This window comes from Pongo abelii, chromosome 13, assembly GCF_028885655.2.
Source record: "Pongo abelii isolate AG06213 chromosome 13, NHGRI_mPonAbe1-v2.0_pri, whole genome shotgun sequence".
Classification (NCBI taxonomy): Eukaryota; Metazoa; Chordata; class Mammalia; order Primates; family Hominidae; genus Pongo; species Pongo abelii.
In genome coordinates, this window is record NC_071998.2 from 85,953,247 (window position 1) to 85,978,233 (window position 24,987).

General features: G+C 41.1%; 1 protein-coding gene and 1 long non-coding RNA gene across 17 annotated transcripts in view; both read left to right on the forward strand.

Annotated features, from left to right (window-relative positions):
* AOPEP (aminopeptidase O (putative)) overlaps nt 1-24,987 on the forward strand; it is a 369,731-nt gene that overhangs the window by 105,620 nt on the left and 239,124 nt on the right. The window lies entirely within an intron of this gene.
* The window catches only part of LOC129047930 (uncharacterized), a 72,913-nt gene that overhangs the window by 24,056 nt on the left and 23,870 nt on the right, over nt 1-24,987 (forward strand). Inside the window, exon 2 of one of the 2 annotated variants that reach the window (XR_010136551.1) lies at nt 7,292-24,524. The exons of the other annotated variant lie outside the window; for it this stretch is intronic. This is a non-coding gene — a long non-coding RNA (uncharacterized LOC129047930). Of the gene's footprint in view, nt 1-7,291; nt 24,525-24,987 lie in introns of those variants that run through there. 2 annotated transcript variants of the gene reach the window in all.

Genomic DNA, 24,987 nt, shown 5'->3' on the forward strand with positions numbered 1-24,987 from the left:
TTAGCCATTCTTTTTCTAGCAGCTAGGGTCTTGATTGATGTCATGTGATGATAATGGTGGTGGTGGTGGTGGTGGTTGTAATGTGGGGAAGGAGAAGAGATATTGGTCATGGTGATGGCGCTGATGATATTAGTGGAGGTGGTGATGGCCACAAGGGTAGTGGTGGCAGTACAGTGGAAGTGGGGGAGGTGACAGTGGTGATGAGTGGTCATGGCAACAGTTGGGGCTATAGACTTCTGCCTGCCTGCCTGAGCTGTTTGCACAAGTCATTGTTCATCTTTGCAGAAAGCAGCAGCTTAGGGAATCTGCCGTTGTCCCTTCCCTCTACATAATATGCCCCAATGGAACTTGGAACTGGCTTTTGGTAGATCTTGTCTACCAATGCATGATAAAATTTGGTTTGTGGAAGAGATGGATACATGCCCCCTTTTCAGAAGCTGGTCTCCATTTTAGAGCCAGAGAACAGCTTCTCTTCTTTTCTATGGCTTCTCGTTTAGGAGCAAAGAACACGGTGACCTGGAGCTCTGGAACCCCAGAGTCATTAGTAGAGAGACAGTGGTATTTCTACCAAAATTGAAGTGCTTAACCACATTCTAGGAACCATGCCCTGTGATTGACACACATTAAATCAGTAAATCTTTTTAACAACTCTGTAAAGTAAGTTTTTATCTTGCCTTTACAGATGAGGAAAGTGAGGCTTGGGTCATAGGATTTGAAAGTCTTGGTCTTTGAGCCTCAAACCCTTTACATTTTCATCCACTGAAGCCACCAGATAGCTTCTTAGAACATTCTAAAATGTTTGTTGTCTTGGGTGAGTGTATGGGAAGAAATTCATAAGAGAATGTTCCATATTTGGTTTCTTCTCTAACTTATCATGAGGACATAGACTGTCTTTTCTTCCTACACATTTCCTTACATTGATAGTGTACTAAGATGACTCTTTTAAAATTTATATGGGAACTGTTTAGAGGCGCCTCCTGCATGTTTTCAGGGCTGGAACTGTGGAGTGATCTTTTCCTGACCTGACTGGTCTTTGTCCAAATAGGGCATTGAGCAAGCCAGAAACCAGGCCCCAGCAGAAAAAAGCAAATAGAGATAAATAGTTATCCTCGTCCCAGTGGGATCCCTAGGCTTTCAAGATCAAAGGCCTACTTTGTGTGTGCCTGTTCATAAGCCAGGGAGAGGGGTACAGAAGTAGGCAGGCTGTAGTGTAGACTCTGGTACCCAGGCTGTTTAACTCTCAGATTCTCTAGTGATATTATTTAAAAAGATTCCTGTTTATAAAAATCAGAAATATAACTTGCATTTCCTGAACACAGAATAAGAACAAGAGAGAGAAACAGATGAGAACAGAGAAAAGAAAGAAAGAAGAGGAGAAGTAGTGGCAAAGAAAGGACCAGAGGCAGAAGGCGAGGGAAGCAGGGAGGAGGAGCAGTGGTTGTGGTCAGCACGGGGAATATTTTTATAGGAGGCGTGGAGGAGAACGCTGCGATAGATGTTTATTCCTCCCACCCTGTGGGCTGGCTTCATTTTCTTGATAGTGTCCTCTGACGCACAGAAGTCTTTATATTTGATGAAGCCCAATTTATCTACTTTGTTCTTTAGTTTCTTGTGCTTTTGGTGTCATGTTTAAGAATTCATTGCCTATTCCAAAGTCACAAAGATTTCTCCCTGTGTTTTCTGCTAAGAGTGTTATGGTTTTAGCTCTTATATTTAGGTCTTTGATCCATTTTAAGTTGATTTTTGTGTATGGTGTGAGGAGGGGTGTTTTGCCTGTGGATATCCACTTATCCCAGATTTTTATTCCTTAATTCATCAAATGTATATTATGTACATATTAAATGCCAGGCATTGTGCTGGACGCCAGGGATAGAACAGTCACCAAAACAGTCATCAGTGTCATAGTGTCTCAGGACCTGGAGGCAAAGACAGCAATTCAAGAAATTTGAGAAGGTAGACTTTTGGAGGAATTCAGCTTTTGAGCAGAGTTTTTCAAAAAGTGTGATATGAGGAAAACTGCATAGAATTACCTGGATTGCCTGTTAAAAAAGCAAACAGACCAATTATACACATATATACACACTATATATATATACACAATATATATAAAACACGTACTTTAGTTATATAATAAACACATTATTTATATATATTTCTTATTATATGTATTTCTTACATAATTTCTCACATCTTATTTGTATTTCTTCTTACTGTTTTTTTTTTGAGATGGAGGCTTGCTCTGTTGTCCAGGCTGGAGTGCAGTGGCCCAATCTCGACTCACTGCAACCTCTGCCCCCCAGGTTCAGGTGATTCTCCTGCCTCAGCCTCCCAAGTAGCTGGGATTACAGGCACCTGGCACCACACCTGGCTAATTTTTGTATTTTTGTTGGAGGCAGGGTTTCACCATGTTGGCCAGGCTAGTCTTGAACTCCTGACCTCAAGTGATCTGCCCGCCTTGGCCTCCCAAAGTGCTGGAATTACAGGCATGAGCCACTGTGCCTGGCCACTAAGTTTCAAGATATAAACCAGTTTACACACACACACACACACACACACACATAATTACATATAAGAAATACATATAAAAAAGCTAGCTATGCCTGTTTATTATTTCCTCTTAGATGATTATCGAATACCTATTTATTTTCAATGTGAAAAAATTCAGGCCTTTTCTGTGGCCTTAGTTTGAGATCCAAAGAAGTGAAGCCATTGTCTAACCACATACCCAACTGCAGTTGTGGAAGTCATTCTTCCAAAAGCATCTTGACAAAGAAATATTTTGATGGGAAACATGATATATCTCTGGAAAGAGAAGTAAGAAACTTTTCTCCCTTTCTTAAGTTGGATGTACTTCACAAAACAAACAGGCCACGCCCATGATGCCAGGGCACGGGGCAGTTTCCCTCAGCAGCTGGCTGCAGCTGCTTTTTCTACTGAAATTCTCTGTTTCATAAAAGCTCCCACAAAACACCCTTGTGAGTCCCCTCCACTCACCCTGGCCACATGTCAGATATGTTAACCCTGGAGAGAATCCAATACCCCATTACACCTATATTTCCTTTGCCATTCACTCCCTGAATAGAGAGGGAACAAATGCCTTGACTCTAGCTCTCTTGGCATTTGGAGCAATTGATGGTTTAGTTACCATCTGACGTCATGACTACAGGTGGCCCAAGGGAGTTCTGTGAAGGAGAAACATAATGACATATTCACACCTATCTCTGTGCTTTGTCTGCATGATCTAAGGGTTCATGTGTGTGAAAGAACAAAATTAGGAGAGTGACTGCATGAACTACATCAGGTGTTTAATTTTTATTATTTATTTATTTATTTATTCAACTTTTAAGTTCTAGGGTACATGTGCAGGATGTGCAGGTTTGTTACATAGGTAAACATGTGCCATGGTGGTTTGCTGCACAGATCAACCCATCACCTAGGTATTAAGCCCAGCATGCATTAACTATTCTCCCTGATGCTCTCCCTATCCCTGCTCCCCGTGACAGACTCCAGTGTGTGTGGTTTCCCCACCATGTGTCCATGTGTTCTCATCATTCAGCTTTCACTTATAAGTGAAAACATGTGGTGTTTGGTTTTCTGTTCCTGTGTTGGTTTGCTGATGATAATGGCTTCCAGCTCCATCCATGTCCCTGCAAAGGACATGATCTTGTTTTATTTTATGGCTGCATAGTATTCCATGGTGTATATGTACCACATTTTCTTTATCCAGCTTATCTTTGATGGACATCTGGGTTGATTTCATGTCTTTGCTATTGTGAATAGTGCTGCAATGAACATACACATGCATGTATCTTTATAATAAAATGATTTATATTCCTTTGGGTATATACCCTGTAATGGTATTGCTTACATCCTATTTGGATCAAATGGTATTTCTGTTTCTGGATCTTTGAGGAATGGCCACACTGTATTCCACGATGGTTGAAATAATTTACACTCTCACCAAGTGTAAAAGCATTCTTTTTTTCTTTGCAACCTCGCCAGCATCTGTTGTTTCTTGACTTTTTAATAATTGCCATTTTGACTGGTATGAGATGATATCTTGTTGTGGTTTTGATCTGCATTTCTCTAATGACCAATGATGTTGAACTTTTTTCATGTTTGTTGGCTGCACAGATGTCCTCTCTTGAGAAGTGTCTGTTCATGTCCTTCACCCACTTTTTAATGGGATTGTTTGTTTTTTTCTTGTAAATTTAAGTTCCTTGTAGATTCTGGATATTAGACCTTTGTCAGATGGATAGATTGCAAAATTTTTTTCCCATTCTTTACGTTGTCTGTTTACTCTGTTGATAGTTTATTTTTCTGTACAGAAGCTCCTTAGTTTAATTAGATCCCATATATCAGTTTTTGCTTTTGTTGCAATTGCTTTTGGCATTTTTGTCATGAAATCTTTGCCTGTGCCTGTGCCCTGAGGTATTGCCTAGATTTTCTTCTAGGATTTTTATAGTTTTGGGTTTTGCATTTAAGTCTTTAACCCCTCTTATGTTAATTTTTTTGTAAGATGTAAGGAGGGGGTTCCAGTTTCAGTTTTCTGCATATGGGTAGCCAGTTCTCCCAGCACCATTTATTAAATAGGGAATCCTTTTCCAATTGCTTGTTTTTGTCAGGTTTGCCAAAGGTCAAATGGTTGTAGGTGTGTGGTTTTATTTCCGAGTTATCTGTTCTGTTCTATTGGTCTATGTGTCTGTTTTTGTACAAATACCATGCTGTTTTGGTTACTGTAGCCTTGTAGTGTAGTTTGAAGTTTGGTAGTGTGATGCTCCCAGCTTTCTTCCTTTTGCTTAGGATTGTCTTGGCTATATGGGCTCTTTTTTGGTTTCATATGAATTTTAAAATAGTTATTTCTAATTCTGTGAAGAATGTCAGTGGTAGTTGAATGAAAACAGCATTGAATCTATAAATTACTTTGGTCAGTATGGCCATTTTCACAATATTGATTCTTCCTATCCATGATCATGGAATGTTTTTCCATTTGTTTGTGTCTTCACTGATTTCCTTGAGCAGGGTTTTGTAGTTCTTCTTGAATGAACTCTTATTCCTAAGTGCTACAAAGAGAAAAAATACCTAGAAATACAGCTAACAAGGGAAGTGAAGGATTTCCTCAGGAGAACTACAAACCACTGCTCAAGGAAATCAGAGAGGATACAAACAAAGGTGTTTAATTTTTAAAATGAGAGGTGGACTGCTTCCATTAAGTGAACTGACTGGACAGGAGGCTGCTTTTGTATATTCTCCAAGGGACTGAAGATCCCTTGGAGATGGGGATGATCATTAAAAATATTGTGTTGAGCCAATGGGTGAATTTATTTTTAATCTGAAAGTGGAGAAAACTTCTGGTTTTAAAACCCAGAACCAATAGAAGGAAAGGTTGATGTATTAGACACATGAATACAAAATATTTTTGCAGGTAAAAAAATAAGCAAAACAAATGACTCATTGGGAAAAAATATTCCTAATTTATAACACAGACAAATATGAGCTTTTGAAAACAGAACAGAAAAAGCAACAGTCATATAGAAAAATGAGCTAGAGATAAGGACAAACAGTTCACAGGAAAAGAGATGCAACTGTCTCTTAAATTTATGAAAAGATGTTCAACTTTGCTCATCATAGGAGAAATACAAATTAAAACTTCACTGAGATATCATTTCTTACCTATGAGGTTGGCAAACATCCAAGAGTTTGACAACATACTCTCTTGGAGTTGCAGGGGAAGCGTCAATGCAGGGGGCTTCACCTCCATGGGAAGGAGTTTACAGTATCTAGCAAAACAAGATAGACTTTGACTCCAAATCTTATGAATTTATTCTAAGGATACATTGGCAAAAATGTGAAAATATGCACATACACACACAGTTGTTTTTTGGCATAGCAAAAGACTAGAAACAACCCAGATGCCCATCAGTTTGCGCCAGTTTAAAGAAACTGTGGGATATCCACACAATGCAGCACTATAGCTATAAAAATGAATGTTCACTATCTCTAAGACTGTGGTAATCTTCAGGATATCTTGTTAAGTAAAAAGAGCAAGGTGGAGTTTATTCAATATGTTAAATGTCAATTCCATTGGAATTTTATAAAAACAATGGAAATATAAATGATAAAAAAAATTTTAAGTGGTTACCTATAGTAGAAGAAAGAGGGGGGTAAAGGTCGGGGGTACAGAGAGTAAGAGTTAGACTTCTCCTCACTATACTTTGTTTTGTAAATTAGATTTTTTTTTTTTTTTGTGACAGAGTCTCGCTCTGTTGCCCAGGTGGGAGTGCAGTGGCACATGATCTCTGCTCACTGCAGACTCCGCCTCCTGGGTTCAAGCGATTCTGCTGCCTCAGTCTCCTGAGCAGCTGGGATTACAGGCATGTGCCACCATGCCCTGCTAATTTTTGTATTTTTAGTAGAGATGGGGTTTCACCATGTTGGCCAGGCTGGTCTTGAACTCCTGACCTAAAGTGATCCACCTGCCTCTGCCTCCCAAACTGCTAGGATTACAAGCATGAGCCACCACACCCGTCCTTTTTTTTTTTTTTTTTTTTTTTTTGAGGTGGAGTTTTGCTCGTTTTCCACACTGGAGTGCAATGGCATGATCTCAGCTCACGGCAACCTTTGCCTCCTAGGTTCTGCCTCAGCCTCCCAAGTAGCTGGGATTACAGGTGTGTGCCACCACACTCAGCTAATTTTGTATTTTTAGTAGAGACAGAGTTTCACTGTGTTGGTCAGGCTGGTCTTGAACTCCTGACCTCAGGTGATCCACCTGCCTTCGCCTCCCAAAGTGCTGGGATTACAGGTGTGAGCCACCGCGCCTGGCCATGCCTGAAGTTTCTTATGCCAGGAAGCAAAGAAGCTATTGAAGATTATTAGAGCCACAACCAAGGGACTCAGGAACCAAATTGAAGTTTCTACTGGGACAATTTGAGCATCAATAAGATAACTGCAATGGTTTGAAACGCATCAAGTCCATGAGTTCATAATAATAAAAATAAACTCGTGTCATTAGCCACCTTTTAAGGATACCAGGGAATTAACTCATTATTTTGAAAACTGGTAAATAAAGAGACTCAGGCATTTATTTTGTCTTCCTGTATACAACATCTCAGCATAAATCATTGAGAAGGGGAGTTTGTCTTTATAGAATGTAGCAAATAAATTAAGAAGTAATGGTAGAATGAGAGTATTATTTTTTGCAACTCGTAAATCATTAATGGATCTAGGCAATGATCATTTTGTGTTTCCTAATGGGAGTACATAACACCCCTGTTGAAATACTCTTGCCCAGGTTGCCCAAGTTACACCAACCTGAATCTGATCAAGCCCCGAGATCTGATTACCAGCTTACAGGAAGTAAAGAGGACAGAGAAACAAATTAAATGACACTACCGGAATACAGAGGATAGAAATATCTGATAGGCAATCAGGAATATCTGCTTACCAATTTACAGGAAGTACAGAGGAACAAATTAAATGACACCACAGGAGTACAGTGGGCAAAATCCAGGCAATCTTAGGCTCTGTAAGATAAACAACCTGGTTTCTTCAAAAGATACATTGCAAGGAAAAGAGAGAGAGATCGGGAGAACTTAAAAGAAACTTAGAGAAATACCAACCAATTACAGCGTGTGGGCCTTATTTAGATCCCAATTTGGATGAACCAAATATAAACAAACATGAGCTTATCAAGAAGTTGAACACTGACTGGATAGTTAATGATATTAAGGAATTATTACATTATTTAAGGTACAAGAATGGTATTGTGGTTTTGTTTAAAAAAGAGTCTTTGTTTAAAAAAGAGCCTGGTGGCTCATGCCTGTAATCCCGGCACTTTGGGAGTCTGAGGCAGGCGAATCGCTTGAGGCCAGTAGTTTGAGATCATTGTGGGTAACATGGCGAAACCTTGTCTCTACTAAAAATAAAAAAATTAGCCCACTGTGGTGACGTGCACTTGTAGTCCCAGCTACCCGGGAGGCTGAGGCAGGAGAATCACTTGAACTGGGAGGCAGAGGCTGCAGTGAACAGAGATTGCACCAGTGCACTTCAGCCTGGGCAACCGAGCGAGACTGTCTCTAAATGCATGCATGCATACATACATACATACATACATACATACATACAATAAAACAAAAAAAGAGTTTTTATCTTTTAGAGCTATATACCTAAATATTTTTTTGAGGGAGACAAACTCTGTTGATAGATTGAAGTAATTCAAATGTCAGAATGGGAAATTTATACTTCATCTGAGAGACATTGAATAATCCTTATGGGTACCTGAGAAAGGAAGAGGCATGGTAATAGGATAGGGAGTGTAGAGTGTTGAAGTAGACCCACACATGTATGGTCATTTGCTTTTCAACAGAAATGCTAAGTTATTTCATAGGGGGAAAGGACAATCTTTTCAGGGTATTGTTTTGGAATAACTTCCCCTTCCCCCCATTAGTGCATTTTATTGTGCGTAAGTGGGCAGAATAGATTGGTTGGACAAGAGTCTAGCTAGGGGAGGCCACCACAGGATGTACAGGAGTAATTTTTTCCCCAAAACAATGAGTACTTTGACTCTGTACTAAGGATTGATGTGGTCAAGGTTTTGCTTTGGCTCATCTGTTGTCCGACCTGTGATCCCCCTGGTCTGTGTCTTCCTAACCTTGGCCAGTATTTTCTTTTATTCTGCATATCACTAGAAACAGCGAGAACAGTGGGGAGAATCTAGTGATGGATGGAAAGGGATACAGAAAATTTTCAACCATCAAATAATAACCTCTATTTTTTTCTCCTTTAAAAGAAGTTGAACTTGCTCTCATTGTCTCAAACTGGTTTCCTGCATGTCCCAGTGACTTAAATTAGTACAGGGGTGCAAGGCCTTTCTGAGAAATGCATTGAGACTCCTGTTTATGTTGAAATCTTGCTCTATCTCTTTCTGTTTAAACCAGACCAGAGCAAAGACTTTAACAGCTTATAGGCAAATGTCTGAACGGTTTTTCTTTTTGCTTCAGTTGAAGTGGTATCTATGCAAAATTCCAAAGAGTGGGTGAGTGGAGGGAGTGCAGTAGGGCCAAGGTATTTCTTTATTATGGCTCTTCCCAGTGTCTCTTCCAGACCATGGTTCAAAGGCTCCTTTGATCAACTGATTGATGTTTCAGTGGGTTTTCTAGATTCTTCTACCGCTCTTTGTTTTTGTCTTTGTTCTATCCCTATACCTCTCCATACCTCTAACCCAAATCAGTAGTCAATCCCTAAGCAAGGGATCTTGAGGTCTGAGATGCAGTGGTACAGGATAGGGATGCTTATCTACAGAAGAAAGGACCTTGATCAGATTGCCTGAATTTGGTTGATTTTTGTTTCCTGCTTCTGTGTGTGTGTGTGTGTGTGTGTATACATGTACAAGCACATGCACCTTTTCCAAGGAAAATGTAATTGCCATGTAACTTAAGACATATATAGAACTCCTATAAACAGTCATAGTACAGGCTTTTGTGTGAACATAAATTTTTACTTCTCTAGAGTAAACATCTGGGAGAGGGATTACTGGATCATATGGTATGTATATATTTAAGAAATTTCCTAGCAAATTGGCTTTATAATACTGTGTTCCTATCAGCAGTGAGCAAGAGTTTTCCTTGCTCTGCATCCTGGCTAGCACTTGGTATTATTAGTTTTTAAAATTTTAGTCATTCTATTAGTTATTTAGGGGTATCTCATTGTAGTTTCTCATTGTATTTCCTTAATAGTTAATGATATTGAACATTTCTTCATATGCTAATTTTCTTTGGCATCATATCTGTTCAGGTCATTTATGCCCAATATTAATTGGATTGTTTTCTTACTGTTGAGTTTTGAGAGTTCCATTATGTATTTTAGATAGACTCCTTTGTCAGATGTATGATTTGGAAATATTTTCTCCCAGCCTGTAGCTTGCCTTTTCATTCATTTAACAGTATCTCTCATAGAGCAAGTAATTTCCATTTTGATGAAGTACAGTTTATCAGTCTTTTCTTTCATAGATTGTGGTTTTGGTGTTATGGGTAGGAATTCTTTGTCTAACTCCAGATCACAGAGATTTTCTGCTGTGTTTTTACAAAAATGTTACAGTTTATGCTTTATATTTAGATCTAATGTCATTTTGAGATAAATATTTTGTATGGTGTGAGAATTAGTTCAAGGTTCATTTTTTTGCCTATGCATGTCTAATTATTTTTAAAATTTGTTTTATGAATTTTAAATGAAACAAAAGCTGGTTCTTTGAAAAGATAAAAAAATTGATAGACCATTAGCAAGATTAACCAAGAAAAGAAGAGAGAAGATCCAAATAGGCTCAATTAGAAATGAAATGGGAGATGTTACAACCAACACCACAGAAATACAAAAGATCATTCAAGGCTGCTGTGAACACCTTAACGCACATAAACTAGAAAACAGAGGAGATGGATAAATTCCTAGGAATATACAACTTTCCTAGCTTAAATCAGGAAGAATTAGAAACTCTGAACAGACCAATAACAAGCAGTGAGATTGAAATGGTAATAAAAAAAATTACCAACAAAAAAAGTCCAGGACTGGACGGATTCACAGCTGAACTCTATCAGACTTCAAAGAAGAATTGGTACCAATCCTAGTGACATTATTCCACAATACAAAAAAAGAGGGAATCCTCTCTGCATGATTCTGTGAAGCCAGTATCACCCTAATACCAAAACCAGGAAAGGACATAACAAAAAAAGATACTGATCTGTAGTTCAGTATCCCTGATGAACATAGATGCAAAAATCCTTAACAGAATACTGGCTAACTGAATCCGATGGCATATCAGAAAGATAATCCACCATGGTCAAGTGGGTTTCATACCAGTAATGCAAGGATGATTTAACATACGCAAGTCAATAAATGTGATACACTACGTAAACAGAATTAAAAGCAAAAATCACATGATCATCTCAGTAGATGCAGAATAAGCATTTGACAAAATCCAGCATTCGTTTGTCATTAAAACTCTCAGCAAAATTGGCATACAAGGGACATACCCCAGTGTAAATAAAAGCCATCTATGACAAACCCACAGCCAATGTAATATTGAATGAGAAAAAGTTGAAAGCTTTCTCTCTGAGAACTGGAACAAGATAAGGATGCCCACTCTCACCACTTCTATTCAGTATAGTACTGGAAGTTCTGGCCGTAGCAATCAGACAAGAGAATGAAATAAAGGTCATCCAAATTGGTAAAGAGGAAATCAAATTGTCACTGTTTGCTGATGACATGATTGTATATCTAGAAAACCCAATAATTTTTTTTTTTTTTTTTTTTTTTTGATAGAGTCTCGCTCTGTCTCCCAGGCTGGAGTGCAGTGGTGCAATCTCGGCTCACGGCAAGCCCCGCCTCCTGGGTTCATGCCATTCTCCTGCCTCAGCCTCCCGAGTAGCTGGGACTACAGGCACCCGCCACCCATGCCCGGCTCATTTTTTGTATTTTTAGTAGAGATGGGGTTTCACTGCATTAGCCAGGATGGTCTTGATCTCCTGACCTCATGATCTGCCCGCTTTGACCTCCCAAATTGCTGGGTTACAGGCGTGAGCCACCGTGCCTGGCCAAAAAACCCAATAATGTTTTAACATTATTTGTTGAAACACTATTCTTTCTCCATTGAATTGCCTTAGCATCTTTATCAAAAATCAGTGACCATGTTTGTGTGGGTCTATTTCTGGATGTTTTCATCTCTTCCATTGATTTCTGTCTCTCTCTTCTATAGTAACACATCTGATTTGATCACTGAAGCTTTCTAGTAAATCTCAATATTAGCTAATTTGATTCCTCCAACTTTATTGTTCTTTTAAAAATTGTTTTGTTCTGGGTCTTCTGCCTTTTCATATAAATTTTAGAATTCACTTGTGTATATCTACCAAAAAATTATGCTGGGATTTGGTTCAGATTTGCATTAAATCTTGAGATAAATTTGGAAAGAGTTGACATCTTGACCATGGTTATTCCCAGTGTCTCTTTCAGATGATGGTTCTTACTTTGAATCTTTTGATCCACAAACATGTTTCTCCATTTATTTAGAGGTTCTATTGTTTTTCTCATCAGTGTTTTGTAATTTACAACATAGAGGTCCTGTATGTATTTTACTAGATTGATACCTAAGTATTTCACTTTTTTTGGAATTACTATAATTAATCACTATAAGTGCTATTCTTTTTTTTTTTTTTTTTTTGAGACGGAATGTCACTTTGTTCCAGGCTGGAGTGCAGTGGCGCGATCTCGGCTCACTGCAACCGCTGCCTCCTGGGTTCAAGCTGTTTTCCTGCCTCAGCCTCCCAAGTAGTTGGGACTCCCGAGTAGTAGCCACCACGCCCACCTAATTTTTGTATTCTTTTTTTTTTTTTTTGAGAGGGAGTCTCGCTTTGTCGCCCAGGCTGGAGTGCAGTGGCGCGATTTTGGCTCACTGCAAGCTCCGCCTCCCGGGTTCACGCCATTCTCCTGCCTCAGCCTCCCGAGTAGCTGGGACTACAGGCGCCCACCACCACGCCTGGCTAATTTTTTTGTATTTTTTTTAGTAGAGACGGGGTTTCACGTGTTAGCCAGGTTGGTCTCGATCTCCTGACCATGTGATCCACCCACCTCGGCCTCCCAAAGTGCTGGGATTATAGGCGTGAGCCACCCTGCCCGGCCTAATTTTTGTATTCTTACTAGAGATGAGGTTTCACCATGTTGGCGAGGATGGTCTTGATCTCTTGACCTCGTGATCTGCCCATCTCAGCCTCCCAAAGTGCTGGGATTACAGGTGTGAGTCACTACACCCAGCCTATAAGTGGTATTCTTTTTATATTTTAGTTTCATTTTCATAACTAGTATATAGAAATATGATTCATTTTGTGGGTGATTTGTATCCAGTCATTTTATTTCTCATTTATTCTATGAGTCAGTGAATAGGGACAGTTTTATTTCTTTCTTTCTAATATGACTTTTTCTTTTTCCTGCCTTATTGCACTTTTAGGACTTACAATATGATGTGGACAGGAGTGGTAAGAGTGGACATCTTTTTCTTATTCCTGATCTTTTTTTTGAGACAGGGTCTCACTCTGTCGCTCAGGCTGGAGTGCAGTGGTGCAATGATAGCTCACTACAGTGTCAACCTCCTGGGCCCCATTGATCCTCCCACCTCAGCTTCCCAAGTAGCTGGTGCTATAAGCACACCACCACACCTGGCTAACATTTTAAATTTTTTGTAGAATCGGTGCCTTGCTATGTTGTCCAAGCTGATCTTGAACTCCTGGGCTTAAGCAATCTTCCTGTGTTGGCCTCTCAAAGTGCTGGGATTACAGGTGTGAGCCACCTCGTCTGGCCTCTTATTCTTCATCTTATTGAGAAGGTGTTTGATTTGTCACCATTAAGTATGACCTGAGCTGTAGGTTTTTGTAAATGTCCTTTCCAGGTTGAGGGCAGTCCCTTCTACTCCTAATTCACTGAGAAATTTTATCATGAATGGGTGTTGAGTTTTGTTAGATGCTTTTTCTGTATTAATTGACAGGATCTATGATTTTTCTTTTTTAGGCTGTCAGTATGTTGGATTACAGTGGTTGATTTTCAAATATTGAACCAGCTTTCCATTGCCATGATAAAATCACATTTGATTCTGATGTATTATTCTTTTTATATATTGTTGGATTCAATTTGCTAATATTTTGTTGAGTATTTTTGCATCTGTGTTCATGAGGGATATTGGCCTGCAGTTTTCTTTTCTTGTACTCTTGACTGGTCTTAATATCAGGGTAATTCTGGCCTTATAAACTGAGTTGGGAAGTATTCCCTTCTAGAAGGGAATGTTTTCTGGAAGAGATTATGTAGAATTGGTATTATTTCTTCTTTAGATGTTTGATATAATTCACATGTGAAACCTGGGCCTAGAGATTTCCTTTTCAGAAGGTTTTTAACTACAAATTTAATTTCATTAAATTTCTAGGACTATTTATGCTATCTCTTCATCCTGGGAGAGTTTTGGAAGTTTATAGTATTCATGCATTTTTTTTTTAAATCTAAGTTGTTGAATTTATCTGTATAGAGTTGTTCATTGTATTCCCCATTTTTTTTAATGTCTTCATGGTTTTTAATGATGATTTCATTCCTGATGTTGGTAAGTTGTTCTTTTTCTCTGTTTCTTTGTCCATCTGGCTAGAGGTTTGTCACTTTTATTGATCTTTTCAAAGAATCATCTTTTGGTTTCATGTTGTTTTTCTTGCTTACAGTTTAATAGATTCCTGATCTTATTTTTATTATTTCCTTCCTCTACTTGCTTTGGAATTTATTTTGCCCTTCTTTTTCCAGTTTCCTAAGGTAGCAACTTAACTTATTGATTTGAGACCTTTCTTCTATTGTACAAACATTGAATGACATAAATCTCCTTTAAGCACTGCTTTAGCTGTGCTCCACACGTTTTTTTTTTTTTCTTTTGAGACAGAGTCTTACTCTGTCACCCAGGCTAGATTGCAATGGTGCGATCTCAGCTTACTGTAACCTCCGTCTCCTGCATTCAAGCAACTCTCCTGCCTCAGTCTCCTGAGTAGCTGGGACTACAGGCGCGTGCCACGATGCCTGGCTAATTTTTTTGTATTTTTAGTAGAGATGGGGTTTCACCGTGTTATCCAGGCTGGTCTTGAACTCCTGACCTCAGGTGATCCGCCTGCCTTGGCCTCCCAAAGTGCTGGGATTACAGGTGTGAGCCAATGTGCCTGGCCCCTCCACACATTTTGATATATTACGTTTCCGTTTTTATTCACTTTGATGCCTTCTAATTTTCTTTGGGATTTCTCTTTGATCCATGGACTATTTAGATGTGTGTTGTTTGAGTTGCAGTTGTTGGGAGATGCTCCTATTACCTTTCTATTATTGATTTTTAGTTAATTCACTTACGTCAAAGGACACTTTTTTGTGATTTAAATTATTTTCTTTTTTTAATTTAAGATTTTTGTCTCAGGATATGGTGTATCTTGGTGAATGTTCCATGTGTACTTTAAAAGAATATCTATTCCTAGCTGGGCACAGTGGCTCACACCTGTAATCCCGACATTTTGGGAGGTCAAGGCAGGAGGATTGCTTGAACCCAGGAGTTTGAGACCAGCCAGGGCAACAAAGCAAGACCCTGTCTCTACAAAAATTTTTAAAAATTAGCTGCGTGTGGTGGCACATGCCTGTGGTCCCAGCTACTTAGGAGGCTGAGGTGAGAGGATCACTTGAGCCTAGGAGTTCAAGGCTGCAATGAGCTATGGTTGTGCCGCTGAACTCCAGCTTGGGTGACAGAGCAAGACCTTGCCTCTAAAAAACAAACAAAAAGAAAACAAGAAGCCAGGTGTGGTGTCTCACACCTATAATCCCAGCACTTCGGGAGGCCTAGGTGGGAGGGTCACTTGAGGTCAGGAGTTTGAGACCAGCCTGGTCAACATGGTGAAACCCTGTCTCTACTAAAAATACAAAAATTAACTGGGCATGATGGCGTGCACCTGTAGTCCCAGCTACTTGGGAGGGTGAGGCAGGAGAATTGCTTGAACCTGGGAGGCGGAGGTTGCAGTGAGCCGAGATTGTGCCACTTACTCCAGCTTGGGCGACAAAGCGAGACTCCATCTTACAAAAAAAGAAAAACAACAACAAACAAAGAAAACCAAAACTAAGTTTATAAAAAAGAATGTCTATTCTGCTGTTATTGGATGGAGTTGCCTATCCAAGGCTCTCCTTCCCCTTTCCCTCTATGTTATAGTTGTCTTATATATTACATTTGCAAAGATTGAAAATCTCATCAGACAATCCTATGTTTGCTTTCAGTTGTCAAACACATTTTAAATAACTGAATAACAGAAAGATAATCTACTTACCCAGATATTTACCATTTCTGTTCTTTCTTCATTTCTGATGTTTGAGGTTTCTTTGTGGTTTCATTTTCCTTTTATTTAAAGAACTTTCTTTAGAAATTATTTTAGAGCAAGATTTGTTGACAAGAAATTATCTCAATGTACATTCGAGAATATGTTTATTTCACCATCTCAATAAAAATTAATAAAAATAAAAAATAAAAACGTTATGTTTTTTCCTCTGGCCTCCAAAGTTTTTATTTTGAAATCCACCATCATTCAAATTATTCTTCCCTTATAAGTAATAGAAGGATTTCTGTGACTGTTTTCAAGAATTTTTACTTTGTCTTTAGTTCTCAGTATTTGATTATGATTTGTCTTGGAATTGACTTCTTTGAGTTTATCGTTTAAGCTTTGCTCATCTTCTTGGGTATGTAAGTTTATGTATTTTGCCAATTTTGTGGGGTTTTTGACTCTATGTCTTCAAATATTTTCTTCTGTACTACAGCCTTTCTCTCTCTCTGGGACTCTAATGACACAAATATTAGACCTTTTAGTATTGGTTCACAAATCCCTGAGGCTTTGAGCATTTTTCTTCAAAAATTTTTTCTGTTTTTCAGATTGGATTTTATTGCTTTATCTTCAAGTTCACTGACTCTTTAGTCCAGGGGTTTCCAACCCCCATGCTGTGGACCAGTACTGGTCTGTGGCCTGTTAGGAACCTGGCTGCACTGGGGAAGTGAGCAGCTGGAAGCGAACATTATGTCCTGAGCTCCGCCTCCTGTCAGGTCAGTGGTGGCATTAGATTCTCATAGGAGCTCAAACCCTACTGTGAACTGTGCATGTGAGCAATCTAGGTTGCATGCTCCTTGTGAGAATCTAATGCCTGATTATCTGAGATGGAACAGTTTCATCCCAAAACCATCTCCCCCAACATCCCCCGGGTCTGTGGAAAGATTGTCTTCCACAAAACTGGTCCCTGGTGCCAAAAAGGTTGAGGACTGCTGCTTAAGTCTGTTACTTCTGATCTGCTATTGAGCCTATCCAGTGAGGTGTTTTAAAAAGTCTTGGTTATTATATTTTTCAGGTTTAAGTTTTTAGTTTGTTTCTGCTTTATATCTTCTATTTATTTGCTGAAATCTTCTGTCTTTTCATTTGAATCAGTAGAGTTAACCATTACTTCCTTGAACATTTTTATAACTACTTTAAAGTCTTTGTCAGATAATTTCAATATCTCTGTCATTTCACAAAGTCATTTGTTGACTGTCTTTTCTCACATGAGTCAAGATTTTATTGATTCTACATATGCCAAGTAATTTTGGATTGTATCCTGGGCATTTTGAATATTATGAGACTTTGGGTCTTATTTAAAACTAAAGATAACATTTTTGTTGTTTTAAGCAAATGATCAATGCATTTAAGGTTAGGCTACAAGTGCTAAATAGTTTTCTGTAAGTTATACTTTCAGAGTCTGTTCTGTTTTTAAAGACTTTGCAGTGTTGTTGGGACCTGTCCCACGTGCGCACCACCCAGTGGCCAGTCTGGGACCCGGGTGGTGTTCTGTCCTGTAGTGTTTGGAATACTGCTTAGGATCAGATCTCCACCTTGTAGCTTGCGGGTGAGCTCAGGAGTTTATAGACGTCTTTATGGGGTCATGGACCCTCCCTCTCTGCAGTCTGCCTAGTACTTTCTCATTCTCTGAGCCTCTTTTTTTGGTCTTGTGGCAAGAAAACTGAGGCTTTTATTACTCCTCTCTGTCACACACTCTCCATAGCTGTGCCCATTTCCAGGGCCAAGCAGCAGGAGTAAAAACTTACCCAGTTTTATTCACCAAAACTGAATAAAATTGAGAAATATTTTCAAACTGTAAGTGGAATGTTTATTTTACGTGGAAGAAATACAGTCACGTGTCGCTAATGATGGGGATGCATTCTGAGAAAGCGTTATGTGATGTTGTCATTGTGTGAATGTCATAGAGTGCATTTATGCAGACCTAGCTGGTATAGCCTCCTATGCACCTGGGCTAAATGGTGTGCTACACACCTGTACAACATGTGGCTGCACTGACTACTGTAGGCAGTACACATAGTGGTAACCATGTATCTAAACATAGAAAAAGTACAGTAAAAATACAGTATTATAAGCTTATGGGACCACAGTCACATATGTGGCCCGTCATTGATGAAACGTTCTCATCCAATGCATAGTTGTAATGCTTAAGAAGCAACAAATGTAGGTGATAAGAAAGTGTTGACATCTTCAAAATTTCCGTGCTTGTCCCCAAAACTTATTGTATGCCAGTAAGTATATGTTGTTTAGAGCCTGGGGGGTGGGGTGACAAGGGCTATGGATTTTCACTGTTTCTGTCAGCAGGTAGGGTTGCCTCTGCTTTATTTGATGTGGCCTTTTCTTTCTTTTTTTTTTCTTTTTGAGACGGAGTCTTGCTCTGTCACCCAGGCTGGAGTGCAGTGGCCGATCTCGGTTCACTGCAAGCTCCGCCTCCCGGGTTCACACCATTCTCCTGCCTCAGCCTCCCGAGCAGCTGGGACTACAGGTGCCCGCCACCACGCCTGGCTAGTTTTTTGTATTTTTAGTAGAGAGGGGATTTCACTGTGTTAGCCAGGATGGTCTCCATCTCCTGACCTTGTGATCCGCCGGCATCTGCCTCCCAAAGTGCTGGGATTACAGGCGTGAGCCACCACACCTGGCCTTGATGTGGCCTTTCCATGGTGCACCAGTGTGAGGGGGCACATCGTCAAGGAAGTGGTACCCACACCCTGTGACACTAGGTCTCTCAGGGAGGTCAGAGGCCAGGGAACTTGGTCCTGTGCTCCAGGCCTGCCCTGGAAGTTCCAGAAAACACTTGGAGTGTAAGGGAGGCCACTGGCCACACCTGTGCCGTGGTGAGCAGGCACTGATGCAGCCATGTCTTTAATCGCTGTCACCTCTCTTTTCTTCTGTCTTATGAGTGGCACTTCCATCTATCGAGTAACTTAAGACACAAACTTCCATGTCAGCCTGAACTCTTGCTAACCTCCCGTTCACTCTGTCAGTCAGGCAGCAAGCACTGTCTCCTTTTCCTTCAAAGTCTTCCTGAAATCTGTCCTCTCCTCTCCCCTCTGCAGATGGCTTCCTTTGAAGGACCTTGGGGTCCCTACCTCTGGCCGTGTTCCCCTCAAGTTCATTCTCAGTACTACTGTCAGAATCTTCCTTCTGTAACGCAGACCTGATTAACCTGCCTGAAAAGCAACTAGAATTGGTTTCTTGTCACCTTAGCGTGACACACAGGCCCTTCCCTGCCTCCCCATGCCAGTGTCTCTGGTGCGCTTCACTCAGCAGAAACGCTGATCTCTCTCCCGTCCAGATTCCTCCGTGCTCCAGGGTTTCTCAGGCCTCTGCATTTTTCACATCTTGTTTCCCTTACCTAGCCTCCCTTTCCTGTTTCCCCACCCCACTTTCCTGCTGCCTGGCAAGCTTCTGCTCATCCTTGAAAATCCGCTTCAGGAATGTCATCCTCTGTGGCCTGTCTTTGATCACCTAGAGTGAGTTAATTCCAGCCTCCAACCCTTGTAGAGTCCGTGTGTGCTTGTTGACCTTTTTGTACTTTAGTTTGCTGGGTCTGTGTCAGTGTCTCTGAGCCTTGGTTCTCAGGAGCTCAGGTCTACTGTGTCTTATTATGTCCTCAGTGCTGGGCACAGTGTCTGGCACCTAGAATAGGCTCAACCAGAGGATGAGCAGTCAGTTTGCTATTATTACCATATGGCTTCTTCAGCCTCCTAGGTAGGTTGGGGACCAGACATAGAATACCCATGAGCCTTTGAAACCAAGTTTTTAGTGGATATTAAACTCATTCAATTTAACCCAACTTGCTTTTTATCTCATCTATTACTGCTCTAATGATTATGACTCTTGAATACCCCATTACTATTCAGAAAGGAAAAGATTGTACTGTTTCATTGTTTTTTCTCTCATAATCCAAACTATAGTATTTGCACTTGACTTTTGGTTTCCCTCCAATATACCTTCCCATCATCTCATGTATGCCTTGGTGTTATTTTTTAAGTTATTGCTTTTTGTTTTTAAGTTATTTAAAGATATTGCTATCTTTTATTGTTAAATTTAGGTAAAGTTATTACTTCATCTGACTATATCTGGGCTATTTATTTTTCTCCATGGAGTTGCACAGTCATGCCTAGCATATCATTTATTTTCTTAAAGGAGGATATTTATTAGTTTTGTTCTGTTTTTCGAGGCAGAGTCTCCCTCTGTCGCCCAGGCTGGAGTACAATGATGCGATCTCGGCTCACTGCAACCTCCACCTCCCAGGTTCAACTGATTCTTATTCTTCAGCCTCCCGAGTAGCTGGGATTACAGGCACTCACCACCATGCCCGGCTAATTTTTCTGCTTTTAGTAAAGATGGGGTTTCACCATGTTGGCCAGGCTGGTCACTAACTAGTAGTTTTAATTTTTGAGAAGCCCCCTGTACCCTTCTAAGAAAAAAAGGCAAAAAATCCAATTACTTTGAAAAGAAATTTATAATTGATACATAATATTGTACATATTTATGGGGTACAATGTGATGTTTCAGTGCATGTATACATAGTATAATGGTCAAATCGGAGTAATTACCATGTCCATCACTTTAAGCATTTGTCATTTCTTTGTGGTGACAACATTCAAAACCTTCTCTTAAAGTTATCTTGAAATACATACTACATTGTTACTTGCTGTAGTCACCCTACTGTATAATGGAACCCAGAACTTACTCTTCCGGTCTAACTGTAACTGTGTACCCGCTGACCAACCTTTCCTGTCCCTCCTCCGCATGCTGGCATATTATTTAAATCCACAGACACATATTGAATAGCCACTTTGTGCCAGAAACTCTTGACACTGGGGTACCAGAAACTCTTGACACTGGGGTACCAGACAAATCCAAAATCTGTGCCCTGGAAGAACTCATAGTCTCAGGGGGCAGATGGGTCTGTTCCTAGGGTTGCTGTGAGACTGGAGCAGGCCGGATGTGGGCTGTCCGTGGGAGTGGGGTTCAGGTGGGATGGTATGGCACCTGTGAGGCCAGGGTACAAGTTACGTGAGGCAGTCAGTGAGTGCCTTGTGGAAATAGAAAAGTGACCATTTCAGAAAAAAAAGATGAAGAAGTCCAAGAATTTAATTATTCATTCAATCAATTAAGAAATATTTATGGAACACCTACTATGTGCAAGTACTATTCCAGGTGCTCAGAACAAAGCCCATTGCATATGGAACTTGAATTCTGCTAGGGGAGACCAATAGGCAGACACATGAATATTTAATATGTTCTCAGGTAATGAAAGCACTATGAAGAGAAATAAAGCAGAGAAAGGAAACTTGGGAATAAGGAACCCTGCTGGTTTCTGTGGGATGTTCAGGTGGGACTTTCGGAGACTGTGGTATTCCAGCACAGACAAGACACAGAGTCAGGTGGGGCATAGCCCCCGAGGTGGGAAGCACTTTGCAAGCTCGGAGAAGTGCAGGAAGGCCAGGCTGCTGGTGTTGAATGAACGAGGGAAAAACTGGTAGGAAGTAAAACTGGAGAAGTTGCTGAGGACCCAATTCCATGGGGCCTTACAGGGTTTTTATTCTGAGCAATTTGTGGGGAGCCATTTGAAGGTTTTAAGTAAGGAGTAACGTGATTTGAGGTGTGCCTTGAAAAGATCATGCTGGGTGGATACACGTTTGGGGGAATGGGAGAGGGAAGGGGCAGGGAAGAGCAGACATACAAGTTAAAAAGCTAATAGAGAAATCTACGTGCGAGATAATGGTAGCTTGGACTAGGGTTGGTAACAGTGAGAAATGTTCAAATTTGGGATATTTTGAAGAGCTGTTGGGATTTTGGAGTGGATTGTATCTAAGATGTGAGAGAAAAAGAAGTCAAGAACAATTTCAAGATTTGGTGCCATTTTGTTGAGGGAGGGCTGGGCAGGGGAAGAATAAGGTTGCAGGAGAAAATCAAGGTTGGTTTGAAATGTATTGAGTCTGGGCCGGGCGCAGTGGCTCACGCCTGTAATTTCAGCACTTTGGGAGGCCAAGGTGGGGGTGGATCACCTGAGGTCAGGAGTTCGAGACCAGCCTGGCCAACATTGCGAAACTCCATCTCTATTAAAAATACAAAAATTAGTCAGGCATGGTGTCGGGTGCCTGTAATCCCAGCTAGTGGGGAGGCTGAAGCAGGAGAATCACATGAACCTGGGAGGTGGAGGTTGTAGCGAGCTGAGATGGCACCATTGCACTCCAGCCTGGGCGATGAGAGCGAGACTCCATCTTAAAAAAAAAAAAAAAAATTGAGTCTGAAATGGCTAGTGGAAATACAGCTGTAGTTCACGAGGCAGCCCATGACTAGAGATCTGAATCTGCGGAACCTTCAGGATACAGATGGTATTTGACGTCATGAAACTGGAGAAGCACAACATGGAAGGAGGTGGAAAGAAGATCAGTGGTGTGCGGACTGAGCTGTGGTGTCAGGAATATCAGCTGCCGAGAAGTGGAAGTTATGAGGACTGAGGGTGGACTGTGGAATTTGGTTCAGTGGGGGTCACTGGTGACCTGGAAGAAGACAATTGTGATAGAATATTGGGAAAAGAAGCTTAACTGGAGTGAGTTGAGGAGAGAAGGTGGGGCAAGAAAGTTGAGACATCAAGTACAGGCAGCTCTTTCCGGGAGTCCTACTGTAAGATTAAAGAAATAAGGAAACTGCTGGAGACGGATGTGAAGCCAAGTGAGGATGTTTTAAGGGAACAGTCTATCAGAGCACATTTGTGTGCTGAAGAGAATAACCTGGGCAAAGAGAAAGAAGCTGGCTGGGCACGGTGGCTCACGCCTGTAATCCCAGCACTTTCCAAGGCCGAGGTGGGAGGATTGCTTGAACCCAGGAGTTCAAGATCAGCTTGGAAAACGAAGTGAGACTCCATCTTTACAAAAATTTTAAAAAGTTAGCTTGGCGTGGTGGTGTGTACATGTGTTCTCAGCTACTTGGGAGGCTCAGGTGTGAGGATCACCTCAGCCCAGAAGGTTGAGGCTGCAGTGAGCCAGGGATGGCGCCACTGCTCTCCAGCCTGGGTGACAGAGCAAGACTCTGTCTCTGAATGAATGAATGAAGCTGATGAGAATGGAGCGGATAGTGGATGATTGTAGTGACCATATTTATTGAGGTGGTGGGAGGGGTGGGGATCTAGAATAGGAGTAAAATGGGTCTTTGATGAGCACACAGAAGGTTTACCCACTATCAGAGATGGGGAGGCACATGTGGAGGTGGCTGCAGGGAGGTTGGTAGATTTGGTGGTTCCCTTTGTACACACACACACACTCTCTCTCTCTCTCCCTCTCTATCTCTCTCTCTCTGTCTCTCTCTCTCTCTCTCTCTCTCCCCACACACCCCCACCCTCCCGCCATGCCTGCAGGGCAGGGTACAAGGAGGAAATGATGGGATGTGAAGCTGGAAAGGTGGTGGGGAATGGATATTGTGGAGAGGCTCTTCCATCCACCTAAGGAGTTTGGATCTCATTCTTGGGCAGAGGGGAGCCCTGGTGGCTAGTAAGTATTGGAAGAGCCTGATCTTCTGTGGGATGTGGAGGCAGTAGGAACTCCAGTGGGGCAGGGCTGGCTGGGAAAACCTGGGGCACAGAGGCTGCTGCCGGGGCCAAGTGAACTCTACTTCTTTATTCTGTCAATATGTTGTTAACACGTACTTTTCTGAAATTGAATAGATTCTTATAGATGATTGAAGAAAATCAAATTAATTCAAGTAGTAATGAAGCAGAACTATGTTAGCTGCCAGGCAAGCAGCTGATTTCCTTTAATAAGATGAATCATTAATGGGTTGGGAGATTTAGGCCTTCGTGTGCGGTAGGGGAGGAAACAGATAGGAGTGGGAGAAAATGTGAGGTATGTTGGAACCACAACAATCTCATTAGTTACTCTTAATACCCTTAGACCTTCTGTAGGCACTGTTGATATCTTTTAACAGATGAAGGAGGAGAGTCCAGGGCATTTCAGTCACTGCTCATAGCACCCAGAAAATCAATTGGTAGACCTAGGATTTAAATGGTGTTCTTGAATTTCTAGTTCTTTGCTTGGTCCTTGGACTGAAGCAAAGTGAGAAATCTTGGCGATAAACCACCTGCAGGACTGGGGACATATCACTTAGGCTTTAATGTTCAGGTCCACACTATTTCACATAATTTCTACAATCTAAAGTGGGGATTACTTGGCTACCAGCATCAGGGGAAATGTAACACTGCAGTTACTTATTAGATTCCCATTTTAAGGCCCTCTGTGGAAGAGAAGATCTCGCCAGCATATACTTGGTTAATGAGTAAAACATGGATCTTGGGCCAGTGCGGTGGCTCACACCTGTAATCCCAGCACTTTGGGAGGCCAAGGCAGGCGGGTCACAAGGTCAGGAGGTCGAGACCATCCTGGCTAACACAGTGAAACCCCATCTCTACTAAAAATACAAAAAATTAGCAGGGCATGGTGGCAGGTGCCTATAGTCCCAGCTACTCGGGAGGCTGAGGCAGGAGAATGGCATGAACCTGGGAGGCAGATCTTGCATTGAGCTGAGATTGCACCACTGCACTCCAGCCTGGGCGACAGAGCAAGACTGTCTCAAAAAAAAAAAAAAAAAAAAATTAGCCAGGCATGGTGGTGCACGCTGTAGTCCCAGCTACTTGGGAGGCTGAAGCAGGAGAATCGCTTGAACCCAGGAGGCAGAGGTTGCAGTGAACCAAGATCACGCCACTGCACCCCAGCCTGGGTGACAGAGGGAGATTCCGTCTCAAACAAACAAACAAACAAACCAAAAAAAACACAAAAACAAACATGGAGCTTGACTCGGAGATGGTTGTAACTGCTGCACTTCCTCTCCTGTGAATGCCCTACCAAGCTAATAACCCAGGTAAGAGGGGAAAGCATTATTATAGTGAAGTCTAAGCATTTTATTTTGTTTTATTTTTTGAGATGGAGTTTCACCCTTGTCACCCAGGCTGGAGTGCAATGGCACGATCTCGGCTCACTGCAACCTCCGCTTCCTGGGTTCAAGTGATTCTCCTGCCTCAGCCTCCCAAGTAGCTGGGATTACAGGCATTCATCACCATACCCAGCTAATTTTC